This window comes from Labrus mixtus, chromosome 15, assembly GCF_963584025.1.
Source record: "Labrus mixtus chromosome 15, fLabMix1.1, whole genome shotgun sequence".
In the NCBI taxonomy this organism is placed as follows: domain Eukaryota; kingdom Metazoa; phylum Chordata; class Actinopteri; order Labriformes; family Labridae; genus Labrus; species Labrus mixtus.
The window spans coordinates 4,861,672-4,878,599 of NC_083626.1; the positions used below are offsets into that span (position 1 = coordinate 4,861,672).

At 29.1% G+C, this 16,928-nt stretch overlaps 1 protein-coding gene and 1 long non-coding RNA gene across 2 annotated transcripts in view; both read right to left on the bottom strand.

The window, feature by feature from the left end:
• LOC132989524 (104 kDa microneme/rhoptry antigen-like) overlaps positions 1 to 16,928 on the bottom strand; it is a 56,429-nt gene that overhangs the window by 10,599 nt on the left and 28,902 nt on the right. The gene's annotated exons all lie outside the window — the stretch shown is intronic.
• Positions 1,284 to 16,568, bottom strand: LOC132990165 (uncharacterized). Its single transcript, XR_009675969.1, has 4 exons — positions 16,438 to 16,568; positions 2,925 to 3,017; positions 2,648 to 2,740; positions 1,284 to 1,395 (listed from the first exon to the last, which is right to left on the bottom strand). It is a non-coding gene; the product is annotated as an uncharacterized LOC132990165 (long non-coding RNA).

Consider the following 16,928-nt stretch of genomic DNA (forward strand, 5'->3'; position numbering starts at 1 on the left):
GCCAGAGGAGCTGATCGACAACTGAAGAAGGTGGACAGAGTCTGGAGCTTTGTGACAGTGAACAGTGAGAAGGTGGACAGAGTCATCCTCAGATAAAACAGAGATCCTGGTCAATATTCAATGCTGCTATTTTTCTTGACATGATGTTGCCCTGTGTTTGAAAGGCCAGATGCTGGAGGGTTGTGTTGGATTTGCTTTTCCGTCATATTTTAACAGTCAAACAATCATCCAGGATTTCTATAATTTATTTGATTTTTTTGCGGATTTCTTTGTTAAATTCTTTTTTATACTTTCTCCTATGTCCCAGCAGTTCGACCTGATGGTCTCCCTTACTTATTTTCCACATGAAGCCAGGGTTGTTTATTGAAGTTTTTTTTTTTTCAGAAAATGTTTAAATAAACTTTTTAAAAATCTGAAATGACTGTCTCTGATTAACTGGCATTAACTTGAACTGACATTAATTTCTTCTTGACCAACAACAGCTAAGACAACAGCAAAGCTAACAGACAAGATCAGCTTGTCACAGCCGGTCTCGTCTGAGTTAAATGGCCTTCAAACTTATTTAATATTAAACATTTAAAGCCAATAAGCATAGCAAGATACGCATGAGATTCCATTTCCATTTATTCAATCACACACTTGTCAAACAGTCTGGCATGTTGTGCTACTAAGAGTTAATAACTGAAGAGAAGAACTCCATCAAGAGGGGACAGGAAACACTCAGGGGACAAGTCCTCCATGTTGTGATGGATCTGAATCTGAGGGCATCTTCTGCTATAAAGAAAAACAATCATGGAGTTAAATGTAACGTATAATGAATTTTACTGTGATGTTTATGCCTCAGACCTGAAATCAGATCTGTCCTGAGGTTCTGCTAAACTTCAGGTTCTAAAGTTTGCTTTAAAAACAGGATAACTATTTAAGAGGAAAAACAAAATATATAATAAGACATGGTGAATCCAATAATATGATCAGCTTTATGAATACAAGTGTTCCTGCCACTTTCTATTCTTTCTACTGTCATCATATGGGCCAGCCTGATAAATTAAACTAATGTTAAATATTCTCATATAATCACGACATAAACAGGGTTACAATAATTAACTTTTGCCTATGATTTAGTAGTAGCCAGGGATGTGAGCAAACAGGTGAAAACTGAAACAGCAGAATCAATCTGAGAGTCAGAAATCAGAAGCTTGTGTATTTTAATATACATAGAGTTTACATTAACTCAGTGTTAGACGGACTGTGGATTACTTAGTATGATTCTGTAATACTCCACCTTCTTATATCACTTTAAAGTGAGACAGCTCCTTACCTGATAGAGTGATTAATCTGGGACTTGTGTGTCTCGTACATGGAAGCCAAGTGTCCTCTCTCTTCAAGTCAGTGAGCCTATGGACAGGGACAGACAGATGAACTGGTTTATACTGGTTTTTGTGAGCCATGGAAACTTTTATTTCTGAAGTGCAAACACATCAACATATTTAGTTTAGACAAAACTCACTTTAGACACTAGGTGGCGGTATTTGGCTGTTTAGGTTATTGATCAGTAAATTGGGTCATTTGTTGTATCTGAAGCAAGTTCAACATATCCAGACTTTCTTTAAGAAAGCTGGTTTAAAGAGCCCATATTATGCCCTTTTTGGGGTTCGTATATTTAATCTATGTACCTACTTTTGTACGTTCACAATAGCTAAAGTCTGAAAAAAGTGTCTGTTTTCATGTACTGCTCCTCCTTGCTCCCTCTATGCTCTGAGTCCGTCAGCTACGCTCTGCTGAGCCCCCACTGTTAGACCCCACGTGGGCCAAGTCTGCTCTGATTGGTCTGCCGATCCGCTCTGTCGTTATTGGTCAGTTGCTCAGCACGCTTCTCGGAAATTTCAGCATGAGCTGCTGGGCTTGCCACAACGAGCCAATGGGCTTAGATCAGTGATCTCACACTGACAATGACGTCGCACTGACAATTTTTTATCGAGGGGAGCTAGAACCGAGCGTTACATGCGGCTAATGCTACAGCTAACAGGAGGACGTAGGAGAAGCGGCGTTTCTGCGGACTTTGAATTTCTGCACATAGATGTGTCTAAACATGCACAGGACACTTGGAAAACACACTAAAGAGCATATAAAACCAGAAAAAGAAGAATATGGGACCTTTATCAAAACCAGAAGCCCCAGATAAAGATATCTGATAGCATGAGCTGATTATGTGTTTTGTCTGTTAACTCAGGCGTTCTGCTTAAGGCTCTCAGTGCGTCACAGAAAGGGGCCGTGTGAAACATCTTCTGAGCGTTCTTATTCACAAAAGCGTGGAGTGCAGGCGGTCCAATATAATGAGGTGTGATGATGAAGTTAAAGTGGTTAAACAGGATACTGCAGCTGCAGATAAGGAATGAGAGAACAATCATGCAGAAAATAATTGTGTTCATTCGTACACCACAGTGTCTCCTGTTGATTTCTTAAGTTACAGATACTCACAGTACAACTGTGAAACTTAAACAGTGACACATGATTTCAGCAGTTTGAGCAGAAACTGCAGTCAGTTGGATTCTTGTGCTTCATGAGAAATATGCAGAAGTAGCTTCAGTATTTAGCTAAAAAAAAAAAGTAAATTCAATGTACTGATTTGTTGTTGTGTGGTAATTACCCATTAAACGAATCAGACAGCCAATTTGTGTGCAGAACCTCACCGGAGCTGGAATCAGAGTCTGGACTGCTGTTTCCTTTGGGCATTGATTTCCTTGAAGACAGAAAGAAGAACAATTTAAACATGAACTAGACTTCTTGCAGAATCATAGAGGCTGTTAAAATCTTCTGCTAGTCTTCCTTACATTTTAAGAAAGATTATACATTGTTACTAAAATTATTTTGATGCTGATAGCGGTTACAATAACACGGTCCAATCATATAAGCGATAACTTTACCTTTGAGTCCTATGTGAAGGCGTTCTCTTCAGAATCAGCACTGCAAAGACAAGATGATGGCGTCCACCTTCACAACCTCCTGTTTCAGTCTGGCTGCATCATGAAATGCAATCAAAGTACTTCAGTTTATTTATCAGAGGATGTACTGTATACAAAGTAGAATTCATTTTAGCTATAATTCCTCAAAAAGATTTGAGACTGCTTTGTTATTTGAGGTTAAAATTTAAGTCTAAAACTAAAAAGTTATAACAGACAAATATGATAATGAAATAACCAAAAGAGCATTTAAATAGAAATGAATCTTGTTGAACAGAAATAGTGTTAATAACAGGAAAGTTATTATATGACATATGAATCACATAATCATGGAGCAAAGCAAGAAGAGTGTTTCTGAACACATTCTGAATAAGCTGAACTAAAGTCACAACAAATCAACTGTAAACTATTGAATTGATTCCTGGTAGTGTGCTGAAGTCTTGAATATTAACTAAAGTAAATTAACACTAAAGTCAACCTGTTGAAGTCTTGAATATTAACTAAAGTAAATGAACACTAAAGTCAACCTGTTGAAGTCTTAAATATTAACTAAAGTAAATGAACACTAAAGTCAACCTGTTGAAGTCTTAAATATTAACTAAAGTAAATGAACACTAAAGTCAACCTGTTGAAGTCTTGAATATTAACTAAAGTAAATGAACACTAAAGTCAACCTGTTGAAGTCTTAAATATTAACTAAAGTAAATTAACACTAAAGTCAACCTGTTGAAATCTTTAATATTAACTAAAGTAAATGAACACTAAAGTCAACCTGTTGAAGTCTTAAATATTAACTAAAGTAAATTAACACTAAAGTCAACCTGTTGAAGTCTTAAATATTAACTAAAGTAAATGAACACTAAAGTCAACCTGTTGAAGTCTTAAATATTAACTAAAGTAAATGAACACTAAAGTCAACCTGTTGTAGTCTTAAATATTAACTAAAGTAAATGAACACTAAAGTCAACCTGTTGAAGTCTTAAATATTAACTAAAGTAAATTAACACTAAAGTCAACCTGTTGAAGTCTTAAATATTAACTAAAGTAAATGAACACTAAAGTCAACCTGTTGAAGTCTTAAATATTAACTAAAGTAAATGAACACTAAAGTCAACCTGTTGAAGTCTTAAATATTAACTAAAGTAAATTAACACTAAAGTCAACCTGTTGAAGTCTTAAATATTAACTAAAGTAAATGAACACTAAAGTCAACCTGTTGAAATCTTAAATATTAACTAAAGTAAATTAACACTAAAGTCAACCTGTTGAAGTCTTAAATATTAACTAAAGTAAATTAACACTAAAGTCAACCTGTTGAAGTCTTAAATATTAACTAAAGTAAATTAACACTAAAGTCAATCAACCTGTTGAAGTCTTAAATATTAACTAAAGTAAATTAACACTAAAGTCAACCTGTTGTAGTCTTAAATATTAACTAAAGTAAATTAACACTAAAGTCAACCTGTTGTAGTCTTGAATATTAACTAAAGTAAATTAACACTAAAGTCAATCAACCTGTTGAAGTCTTAAATATTAACTAAAGTAAATGAACACTAAAGTCAACCTGTTGAAGTCTTAAATATTAACTAAAGTAAATTAACACTAAAGTCAACCTGTTGTAGTCTTAAATATTAACTAAAGTAAATTAACACTAAAGTCAACCTGTTGTAGTCTTAAATATTAACTAAAGTAAATGAACACTAAAGTCAACCTGTTGTAGTCTTAAATATTAACTAAAGTAAATTAACACTAAAGTCAACCTGTTGAAGTCTTAAATATTAACTAAAGTAAATGAACACTAAAGTCAACCTGTTGTAGTCTTAAATATTAACTAAAGTAAATTAACACTAAAGTCAACCTGTTGAAGTCTTAAATATTAACTAAAGTAAATGAACACTAAAGTCAACCTGTTGAAGTCTTAAATATTAACTAAAGCAAATGAACACTAAAGTCAACCTGTTGAAGTCTTGAATATTAACTAAAGCAAATGAACACTAAAGTCAACCTGTTGTAGTCTTAAATATTAACTAAAGTAAATGAACACTAAAGTCAACCTGTTGAAGTCTTAAATATTAACTAAAGTAAATGAACACTAAAGTCAACCTGTTGAAGTCTTGAATATTAACTAAAGTAAATTAACACTAAAGTCAACCTGTTGAAGTCTTAAATATTAACTAAAGTAAATTAACACTAAAGTCAACCTGTTGAAGTCTTAAATATTAACTAAAGTAAATTAACACTAAAGTCAATCAACCTGTTGAAGTCTTAAATATTAACTAAAGCAAATGAACACTAAAGTCAACCTGTTGTAGTCTTAAATATTAACTAAAGTAAATGAACACTAAAGTCAACCTGTTGAAATCTTTAATATTAACTAAAGTAAATTAACACTAAAGTCAACCTGTTGAAATCTTTAATATTAACTAAAGTAAATGAACACTAAAGTCAACCTGTTGAAGTCTTAAATATTAACTAAAGTAAATTAACACTAAAGTCAACCTGTTGAAGTCTTAAATATTAACTAAAGTAAATTAACACTAAAGTCAATCAACCTGTTGAAGTCTTAAATATTAACTAAAGCAAATGAACACTAAAGTCAACCTGTTGAAGTCTTAAATATTAACTAAAGTAAATTAACACTAAAGTCAACCTGTTGTAGTCTTAAATATTAACTAAAGTAAATGAACACTAAAGTCAACCTGTTGAAATCTTTAATATTAACTAAAGTAAATTAACACTAAAGTCAACCTGTTGAAATCTTTAATATTAACTAAAGTAAATGAACACTAAAGTCAACCTGTTGAAGTCTTAAATATTAACTAAAGTAAATGAACACTAAAGTCAACCTGTTGTAGTCTTAAATATTAACTAAAGTAAATGAACACTAAAGTCAACCTGTTGAAATCTTTAATATTAACTAAAGTAAATGAACACTAAAGTCAACCTGTTGAAGTCTTAAATATTAACTAAAGTAAATGAACACTAAAGTCAACCTGTTGTAGTCTTAAATATTAACTAAAGTAAATGAACACTAAAGTCAACCTGTTGAAATCTTTAATATTAACTAAAGTAAATTAACACTAAAGTCAACCTGTTGAAATCTTTAATATTAACTAAAGTAAATGAACACTAAAGTCAACCTGTTGAAATCTTGAATATTAACTAAAGTAAATGAACACTAAAGTCAACCTGTTGAAGTCTTAAATATTAACTAAAGTAAATTAACACTAAAGTCAACCTGTTGAAGTCTTAAATATTAACTAAAGTAAATTAACACTAAAGTCAATCAACCTGTTGAAGTCTTAAATATTAACTAAAGCAAATGAACACTAAAGTCAACCTGTTGTAGTCTTAAATATTAACTAAAGTAAATGAACACTAAAGTCAACCTGTTGAAATCTTTAATATTAACTAAAGTAAATTAACACTAAAGTAAACCTGTTGAAATCTTTAATATTAACTAAAGTAAATGAACACTAAAGTCAACCTGTTGAAGTCTTAAATATTAACTAAAGTAAATGAACACTAAAGTCAACCTGTTGAAATCTTTAATATTAACTAAAGTAAATTAACACTAAAGTCAACCTGTTGAAATCTTTAATATTAACTAAAGTAAATGAACACTAAAGTCAACCTGTTGAAGTCTTAAATATTAACTAAAGTAAATGAACACTAAAGTCAACCTGTTGTAGTCTTAAATATTAACTAAAGTAAATGAACACTAAAGTCAACCTGTTGAAATCTTTAATATTAACTAAAGTAAATGAACACTAAAGTCAACCTGTTGAAATCTTTAATATTAACTAAAGTAAATTAACACTAAAGTCAACCTGTTGAAATCTTTAATATTAACTAAAGTAAATGAACACTAAAGTCAACCTGTTGAAGTCTTAAATATTAACTAAAGTAAATTAACACTAAAGTCAACCTGTTGAAGTCTTAAATATTAACTAAAGTAAATTAACACTAAAGTCAATCAACCTGTTGAAGTCTTAAATATTAACTAAAGCAAATGAACACTAAAGTCAACCTGTTGTAGTCTTAAATATTAACTAAAGTAAATGAACACTAAAGTCAACCTGTTGAAATCTTTAATATTAACTAAAGTAAATTAACACTAAAGTCAACCTGTTGAAATCTTTAATATTAACTAAAGTAAATGAACACTAAAGTCAACCTGTTGAAGTCTTAAATATTAACTAAAGTAAATGAACACTAAAGTCAACCTGTTGAAATCTTTAATATTAACTAAAGTAAATTAACACTAAAGTCAACCTGTTGAAATCTTTAATATTAACTAAAGTAAATGAACACTAAAGTCAACCTGTTGAAGTCTTAAATATTAACTAAAGTAAATGAACACTAAAGTCAACCTGTTGTAGTCTTAAATATTAACTAAAGTAAATGAACACTAAAGTCAACCTGTTGAAATCTTTAATATTAACTAAAGTAAATTAACACTAAAGTCAACCTGTTGAAATCTTTAATATTAACTAAAGTAAATGAACACTAAAGTCAACCTGTTGAAATCTTGAATATTAACTAAAGTAAATGAACACTAAAGTCAACCTGTTGTAGTCTTAAATATTAACTAAAGTAAATGAACACTAAAGTCAACCTGTTGAAGTCTTAAATATTAACTAAAGTAAATTAACACTAAAGTCAACCTGTTGAAGTCTTAAATATTAACTAAAGTAAATTAACACTAAAGTCAACCTGTTGAAGTCTTAAATATTAACTAAAGTAAATTAACACTAAAGTCAACCTGTTGAAGTCTTAAATATTAACTAAAGTAAATGAACACTAAAGTCAACCTGTTGAAGTCTTAAATATTAACTAAAGTAAATTAACACTAAAGTCAATCAACCTGTTGAAGTCTTAAATATTAACTAAAGTAAATTAACACTAAAGTCAACCTGTTGAAGTCTTAAATATTAACTAAAGTAAATGAACACTAAAGTCAACCTGTTGAAGTCTTAAATATTAACTAAAGTAAATTAACACTAAAGTCAACCTGTTGAAGTCTTAAATATTAACTAAAGTAAATTAACACTAAAGTCAACCTGTTGAAGTCTTAAATATTAACTAAAGTAAATGAACACTAAAGTCAACCTGTTGTAGTCTTGAATATTAACTAAAGTAAATGAACACTAAAGTCAACCTGTTGAAGTCTTAAATATTAACTAAAGTAAATTAACACTAAAGTCAACCTGTTGAAGTCTTAAATATTAACTAAAGCAAATGAACACTAAAGTCAACCTGTTGTAGTCTTGAATATTAACTAAAGTAAATTAACACTAAAGTCAACCTGTTGAAGTCTTAAATATTAACTAAAGTAAATTAACACTAAAGTCAACCTGTTGTAGTCTTAAATATTAACTAAAGTAAATGAACACTAAAGTCAACCTGTTGAAGTCTTAAATATTAACTAAAGCAAATGAACACTAAAGTCAACCTGTTGTAGTCTTGAATATTAACTAAAGTAAATGAACACTAAAGTCAACCTGTTGAAGTCTTAAATATTAACTAAAGTAAATGAACACTAAAGTCAACCTGTTGAAATCTTTAATATTAACTAAAGTAAATTAACACTAAAGTCAACCTGTTGAAATCTTTAATATTAACTAAAGTAAATGAACACTAAAGTCAACCTGTTGAAGTCTTAAATATTAACTAAAGTAAATGAACACTAAAGTCAACCTGTTGTAGTCTTAAATATTAACTAAAGTAAATGAACACTAAAGTCAACCTGTTGAAATCTTTAATATTAACTAAAGTAAATGAACACTAAAGTCAACCTGTTGAAATCTTGAATATTAACTAAAGTAAATGAACACTAAAGTCAACCTGTTGTAGTCTTAAATATTAACTAAAGTAAATGAACACTAAAGTCAACCTGTTGAAGTCTTAAATATTAACTAAAGTAAATGAACACTAAAGTCAACCTGTTGAAGTCTTAAATATTAACTAAAGTAAATTAACACTAAAGTCAACCTGTTGAAGTCTTAAATATTAACTAAAGTAAATTAACACTAAAGTCAACCTGTTGAAGTCTTAAATATTAACTAAAGTAAATGAACACTAAAGTCAACCTGTTGAAGTCTTAAATATTAACTAAAGTAAATGAACACTAAAGTCAACCTGTTGAAATCTTTAATATTAACTAAAGTAAATGAACACTAAAGTCAACCTGTTGAAATCTTGAATATTAACTAAAGTAAATGAACACTAAAGTCAACCTGTTGAAATCTTGAATATTAACTAAAGTAAATGAACACTAAAGTCAACCTGTTGAAATCTTTAATATTAACTAAAGTAAATGAACACTAAAGTCAACCTGTTGAAATCTTGAATATTAACTAAAGTAAATGAACACTAAAGTCAACCTGTTGTAGTCTTAAATATTAACTAAAGTAAATGAACACTAAAGTCAACCTGTTGAAGTCTTAAATATTAACTAAAGTAAATGAACACTAAAGTCAACCTGTTGAAGTCTTAAATATTAACTAAAGTAAATTAACACTAAAGTCAACCTGTTGAAGTCTTAAATATTAACTAAAGTAAATTAACACTAAAGTCAACCTGTTGAAGTCTTAAATATTAACTAAAGTAAATGAACACTAAAGTCAACCTGTTGAAGTCTTAAATATTAACTAAAGTAAATTAACACTAAAGTCAATCAACCTGTTGAAGTCTTAAATATTAACTAAAGTAAATGAACACTAAAGTCAACCTGTTGAAGTCTTAAATATTAACTAAAGTAAATGAACACTAAAGTCAACCTGTTGAAGTCTTAAATATTAACTAAAGTAAATTAACACTAAAGTCAACCTGTTGAAGTCTTAAATATTAACTAAAGTAAATTAACACTAAAGTCAATCAACCTGTTGAAGTCTTAAATATTAACTAAAGTAAATTAACACTAAAGTCAACCTGTTGAAGTCTTAAATATTAACTAAAGTAAATGAACACTAAAGTCAACCTGTTGTAGTCTTAAATATTAACTAAAGTAAATGAACACTAAAGTCAACCTGTTGAAATCTTTAATATTAACTAAAGTAAATGAACACTAAAGTCAACCTGTTGAAATCTTTAATATTAACTAAAGTAAATTAACACTAAAGTCAACCTGTTGAAATCTTTAATATTAACTAAAGTAAATGAACACTAAAGTCAACCTGTTGAAGTCTTAAATATTAACTAAAGTAAATTAACACTAAAGTCAACCTGTTGAAGTCTTAAATATTAACTAAAGTAAATTAACACTAAAGTCAATCAACCTGTTGAAGTCTTAAATATTAACTAAAGCAAATGAACACTAAAGTCAACCTGTTGTAGTCTTAAATATTAACTAAAGTAAATGAACACTAAAGTCAACCTGTTGAAATCTTTAATATTAACTAAAGTAAATTAACACTAAAGTCAACCTGTTGAAATCTTTAATATTAACTAAAGTAAATGAACACTAAAGTCAACCTGTTGAAGTCTTAAATATTAACTAAAGTAAATGAACACTAAAGTCAACCTGTTGAAATCTTTAATATTAACTAAAGTAAATTAACACTAAAGTCAACCTGTTGAAATCTTTAATATTAACTAAAGTAAATGAACACTAAAGTCAACCTGTTGAAGTCTTAAATATTAACTAAAGTAAATGAACACTAAAGTCAACCTGTTGTAGTCTTAAATATTAACTAAAGTAAATGAACACTAAAGTCAACCTGTTGAAATCTTTAATATTAACTAAAGTAAATTAACACTAAAGTCAACCTGTTGAAATCTTTAATATTAACTAAAGTAAATGAACACTAAAGTCAACCTGTTGAAATCTTGAATATTAACTAAAGTAAATGAACACTAAAGTCAACCTGTTGTAGTCTTAAATATTAACTAAAGTAAATGAACACTAAAGTCAACCTGTTGAAGTCTTAAATATTAACTAAAGTAAATTAACACTAAAGTCAACCTGTTGAAGTCTTAAATATTAACTAAAGTAAATTAACACTAAAGTCAACCTGTTGAAGTCTTAAATATTAACTAAAGTAAATTAACACTAAAGTCAACCTGTTGAAGTCTTAAATATTAACTAAAGTAAATGAACACTAAAGTCAACCTGTTGAAGTCTTAAATATTAACTAAAGTAAATTAACACTAAAGTCAATCAACCTGTTGAAGTCTTAAATATTAACTAAAGTAAATTAACACTAAAGTCAACCTGTTGAAGTCTTAAATATTAACTAAAGTAAATGAACACTAAAGTCAACCTGTTGAAGTCTTAAATATTAACTAAAGTAAATTAACACTAAAGTCAACCTGTTGAAGTCTTAAATATTAACTAAAGTAAATTAACACTAAAGTCAACCTGTTGAAGTCTTAAATATTAACTAAAGTAAATGAACACTAAAGTCAACCTGTTGTAGTCTTGAATATTAACTAAAGTAAATGAACACTAAAGTCAACCTGTTGAAGTCTTAAATATTAACTAAAGTAAATTAACACTAAAGTCAACCTGTTGAAGTCTTAAATATTAACTAAAGCAAATGAACACTAAAGTCAACCTGTTGTAGTCTTGAATATTAACTAAAGTAAATTAACACTAAAGTCAACCTGTTGAAGTCTTAAATATTAACTAAAGTAAATTAACACTAAAGTCAACCTGTTGTAGTCTTAAATATTAACTAAAGTAAATGAACACTAAAGTCAACCTGTTGAAGTCTTAAATATTAACTAAAGCAAATGAACACTAAAGTCAACCTGTTGTAGTCTTGAATATTAACTAAAGTAAATGAACACTAAAGTCAACCTGTTGAAGTCTTAAATATTAACTAAAGTAAATGAACACTAAAGTCAACCTGTTGAAATCTTTAATATTAACTAAAGTAAATTAACACTAAAGTCAACCTGTTGAAATCTTTAATATTAACTAAAGTAAATGAACACTAAAGTCAACCTGTTGAAGTCTTAAATATTAACTAAAGTAAATGAACACTAAAGTCAACCTGTTGTAGTCTTAAATATTAACTAAAGTAAATGAACACTAAAGTCAACCTGTTGAAATCTTTAATATTAACTAAAGTAAATGAACACTAAAGTCAACCTGTTGAAATCTTGAATATTAACTAAAGTAAATGAACACTAAAGTCAACCTGTTGTAGTCTTAAATATTAACTAAAGTAAATGAACACTAAAGTCAACCTGTTGAAGTCTTAAATATTAACTAAAGTAAATGAACACTAAAGTCAACCTGTTGAAGTCTTAAATATTAACTAAAGTAAATTAACACTAAAGTCAACCTGTTGAAGTCTTAAATATTAACTAAAGTAAATTAACACTAAAGTCAACCTGTTGAAGTCTTAAATATTAACTAAAGTAAATGAACACTAAAGTCAACCTGTTGAAGTCTTAAATATTAACTAAAGTAAATGAACACTAAAGTCAACCTGTTGAAATCTTTAATATTAACTAAAGTAAATGAACACTAAAGTCAACCTGTTGAAATCTTGAATATTAACTAAAGTAAATGAACACTAAAGTCAACCTGTTGAAATCTTGAATATTAACTAAAGTAAATGAACACTAAAGTCAACCTGTTGAAATCTTTAATATTAACTAAAGTAAATGAACACTAAAGTCAACCTGTTGAAATCTTGAATATTAACTAAAGTAAATGAACACTAAAGTCAACCTGTTGTAGTCTTAAATATTAACTAAAGTAAATGAACACTAAAGTCAACCTGTTGAAGTCTTAAATATTAACTAAAGTAAATGAACACTAAAGTCAACCTGTTGAAGTCTTAAATATTAACTAAAGTAAATTAACACTAAAGTCAACCTGTTGAAGTCTTAAATATTAACTAAAGTAAATTAACACTAAAGTCAACCTGTTGAAGTCTTAAATATTAACTAAAGTAAATGAACACTAAAGTCAACCTGTTGAAGTCTTAAATATTAACTAAAGTAAATTAACACTAAAGTCAATCAACCTGTTGAAGTCTTAAATATTAACTAAAGTAAATGAACACTAAAGTCAACCTGTTGAAGTCTTAAATATTAACTAAAGTAAATGAACACTAAAGTCAACCTGTTGAAGTCTTAAATATTAACTAAAGTAAATTAACACTAAAGTCAACCTGTTGAAGTCTTAAATATTAACTAAAGTAAATTAACACTAAAGTCAATCAACCTGTTGAAGTCTTAAATATTAACTAAAGTAAATTAACACTAAAGTCAACCTGTTGAAGTCTTAAATATTAACTAAAGTAAATGAACACTAAAGTCAACCTGTTGAAGTCTTAAATATTAACTAAAGTAAATTAACACTAAAGTCAACCTGTTGTAGTCTTAAATATTAACTAAAGCAAATGAACACTAAAGTCAACCTGTTGTAGTCTTAAATATTAACTAAAGTAAATTAACACTAAAGTCAACCTGTTGTAGTCTTGAATATTAACTAAAGTAAATGAACACTAAAGTCAACCTGTTGAAGTCTTAAATATTAACTAAAGTAAATGAACACTAAAGTCAACCTGTTGTAGTCTTAAATATTAACTAAAGTAAATGAACACTAAAGTCAACCTGTTGTAGTCTTAAATATTAACTAAAGTAAATTAACACTAAAGTCAACCTGTTGTAGTCTTGAATATTAACTAAAGTAAATGAACACTAAAGTCAACCTGTTGAAGTCTTAAATATTAACTAAAGTAAATGAACACTAAAGTCAACCTGTTGTAGTCTTAAATATTAACTAAAGTAAATGAACACTAAAGTCAACCTGTTGAAGTCTTAAATATTAACTAAAGTAAATTAACACTAAAGTCAACCTGTTGTAGTCTTGAATATTAACTAAAGTAAATGAACACTAAAGTCAACCTGTTGAAGTCTTAAATATTAACTAAAGTAAATGAACACTAAAGTCAACCTGTTGTAGTCTTAAATATTAACTAAAGTAAATGAACACTAAAGTCAACCTGTTGTAGTCTTAAATATTAACTAAAGCAAATGAACACTAAAGTCAACCTGTTGAAGTCTTAAATATTAACTAAAGTAAATGAACACTAAAGTCAACCTGTTGTAGTCTTAAATATTAACTAAAGTAAATGAACACTAAAGTCAACCTGTTGAAGTCTTAAATATTAACTAAAGTAAATGAACACTAAAGTCAACCTGTTGAAGTCTTAAATATTAACTAAAGTAAATTAACACTAAAGTCAACCTGTTGAAGTCTTAAATATTAACTAAAGTAAATTAACACTAAAGTCAACCTGTTGAAGTCTTAAATATTAACTAAAGTAAATGAACACTAAAGTCAACCTGTTGTAGTCTTGAATATTAACTAAAGTAAATGAACACTAAAGTCAACCTGTTGAAGTCTTAAATATTAACTAAAGTAAATTAACACTAAAGTCAACCTGTTGAAGTCTTAAATATTAACTAAAGCAAATGAACACTAAAGTCAACCTGTTGTAGTCTTGAATATTAACTAAAGTAAATGAACACTAAAGTCAACCTGTTGAAGTCTTAAATATTAACTAAAGTAAATTAACACTAAAGTCAACCTGTTGTAGTCTTAAATATTAACTAAAGTAAATGAACACTAAAGTCAACCTGTTGTAGTCTTGAATATTAACTAAAGTAAATGAACACTAAAGTCAACCTGTTGAAGTCTTAAATATTAACTAAAGTAAATTAACACTAAAGTCAACCTGTTGAAGTCTTAAATATTAACTAAAGTAAATTAACACTAAAGTCAACCTGTTGAAGTCTTAAATATTAACTAAAGCAAATGAACACTAAAGTCAACCTGTTGTAGTCTTGAATATTAACTAAAGTAAATTAACACTAAAGTCAACCTGTTGAAGTCTTAAATATTAACTAAAGTAAATTAACACTAAAGTCAACCTGTTGAAGTCTTAAATATTAACTAAAGCAAATGAACACTAAAGTCAACCTGTTGTAGTCTTGAATATTAACTAAAGTAAATGAACACTAAAGTCAACCTGTTGAAGTCTTAAATATTAACTAAAGTAAATGAACACTAAAGTCAACCTGTTGTAGTCTTAAATATTAACTAAAGCAAATGAACACTAAAGTCAACCTGTTGAAGTCTTAAATATTAACTAAAGTAAATTAACACTAAAGTCAACCTGTTGAAGTCTTAAATATTAACTAAAGTAAATGAACACTAAAGTCAACCTGTTGAAGTCTTAAATATTAACTAAAGTAAATGAACACTAAAGTCAACCTGTTGAAGTCTTAAATATTAACTAAAGCAAATGAACACTAAAGTCAACCTGTTGTAGTCTTAAATATTAACTAAAGTAAATTAACACTAAAGTCAACCTGTTGAAGTCTTAAATATTAACTAAAGCAAATGAACACTAAAGTCAACCTGTTGTAGTCTTAAATATTAACTAAAGTAAATTAACACTAAAGTCAACCTGTTGTAGTCTTAAATATTAACTAAAGTAAATGAACACTAAAGTCAACCTGTTGAAGTCTTAAATATTAACTAAAGTAAATGAACACTAAAGTCAACCTGTTGAAGTCTTAAATATTAACTAAAGTAAATTAACACTAAAGTCAACCTGTTGAAGTCTTAAATATTAACTAAAGTAAATTAACACTAAAGTCAACCTGTTGTAGTCTTAAATATTAACTAAAGCAAATGAACACTAAAGTCAACCTGTTGAAGTCTTAAATATTAACTAAAGTAAATTAACACTAAAGTCAACCTGTTGTAGTCTTAAATATTAACTAAAGCAAATGAACACTAAAGTCAACCTGTTGAAGTCTTAGTAGAATATGATCAGCCCGTTTTGAGTCCTTGTACAAATCATGTTTGGGTCATATTACATTTCACAGTCGGCTGCTGATGTTAACATGTCCGTTCTGTTTCTTTTCTTTGAACAGTTAGAGACATTATTGAACTAGATAATAACTTTAGTGTTATCTGAACACATGTGGAAATAATCTGCCTCTTCCAAATATTAACGTTAAATTTCAGCCCTGCAGCAGCATCACGGGAAGCGGAAGAAAGTTGAGCCTGTTATTCTTACAGTCTGTGCACACTGAGCAGACTGAACAACTGTTAATGTTATTAATAATGCAGACCATCAGGACATATTCTATTTTACTTTAACAGACCGTAAAGTAAAGTTATATAATGCAGACCATCAGGACATATTCTATTTTACTTTAACAGACCGTAAAGTTATATAATGCAGACCATCAGGACATATTCTATTTTACTTTAACAGACCGTAAAGTAAAGTTATTGTCGGTGATGTGCAACTAGATGGTGAATTTTACTACGGATCTGATCGTTCATTGATATGAATCTCGAGCACAGTAAAGTTATAGTATCATGAAGCACAGCCAGCATAGTTTATCAGGATTCCCCCCCAGCCTACTTCAGTGTTAGCTAGCTAGCTAACGACATTACCCCCGAACAGCATATTAAACAAACATTTCAACTTACCAAGTTAATGCAGATATCCTTAAATCCCACTGGTTGGTTAGATGTGTTTACAGCAGAACAACTCATTCTGTTAGTCCAACAGAGACAAACACAGAGTAGAAAAGTTCAATGGCGTCTTGGCTTTCCTTAGCTACGTAGCTTTGCTATTCCCAAAGAGAGCTACGCAAGATCGCCGGCTGTCAATCATCGTCAAATATGACGTAAAATCCTGTTTTTCAACCTCTAATAACTTATTAAAAACAAACTTCACAGAAAAAATGAGCACTTGAACACAGTGTAGGGTGATAATAACTAATGATCACAGCAGAGTTTAGGTTTGGAAAAAAAATATGTGACGAGTATTTTAACTTTACAGTTTGACCCACATCCCATCTGTTATCATTGAGGAGGCAGGGTTTATGACCTATACTGCAGCCAGTCAGCAGGGGGAGCTCTAAAAATAAAAGCTTCACTCCACCGGGGAGCTTGTCCCGTCCATTATTTTTACAGTC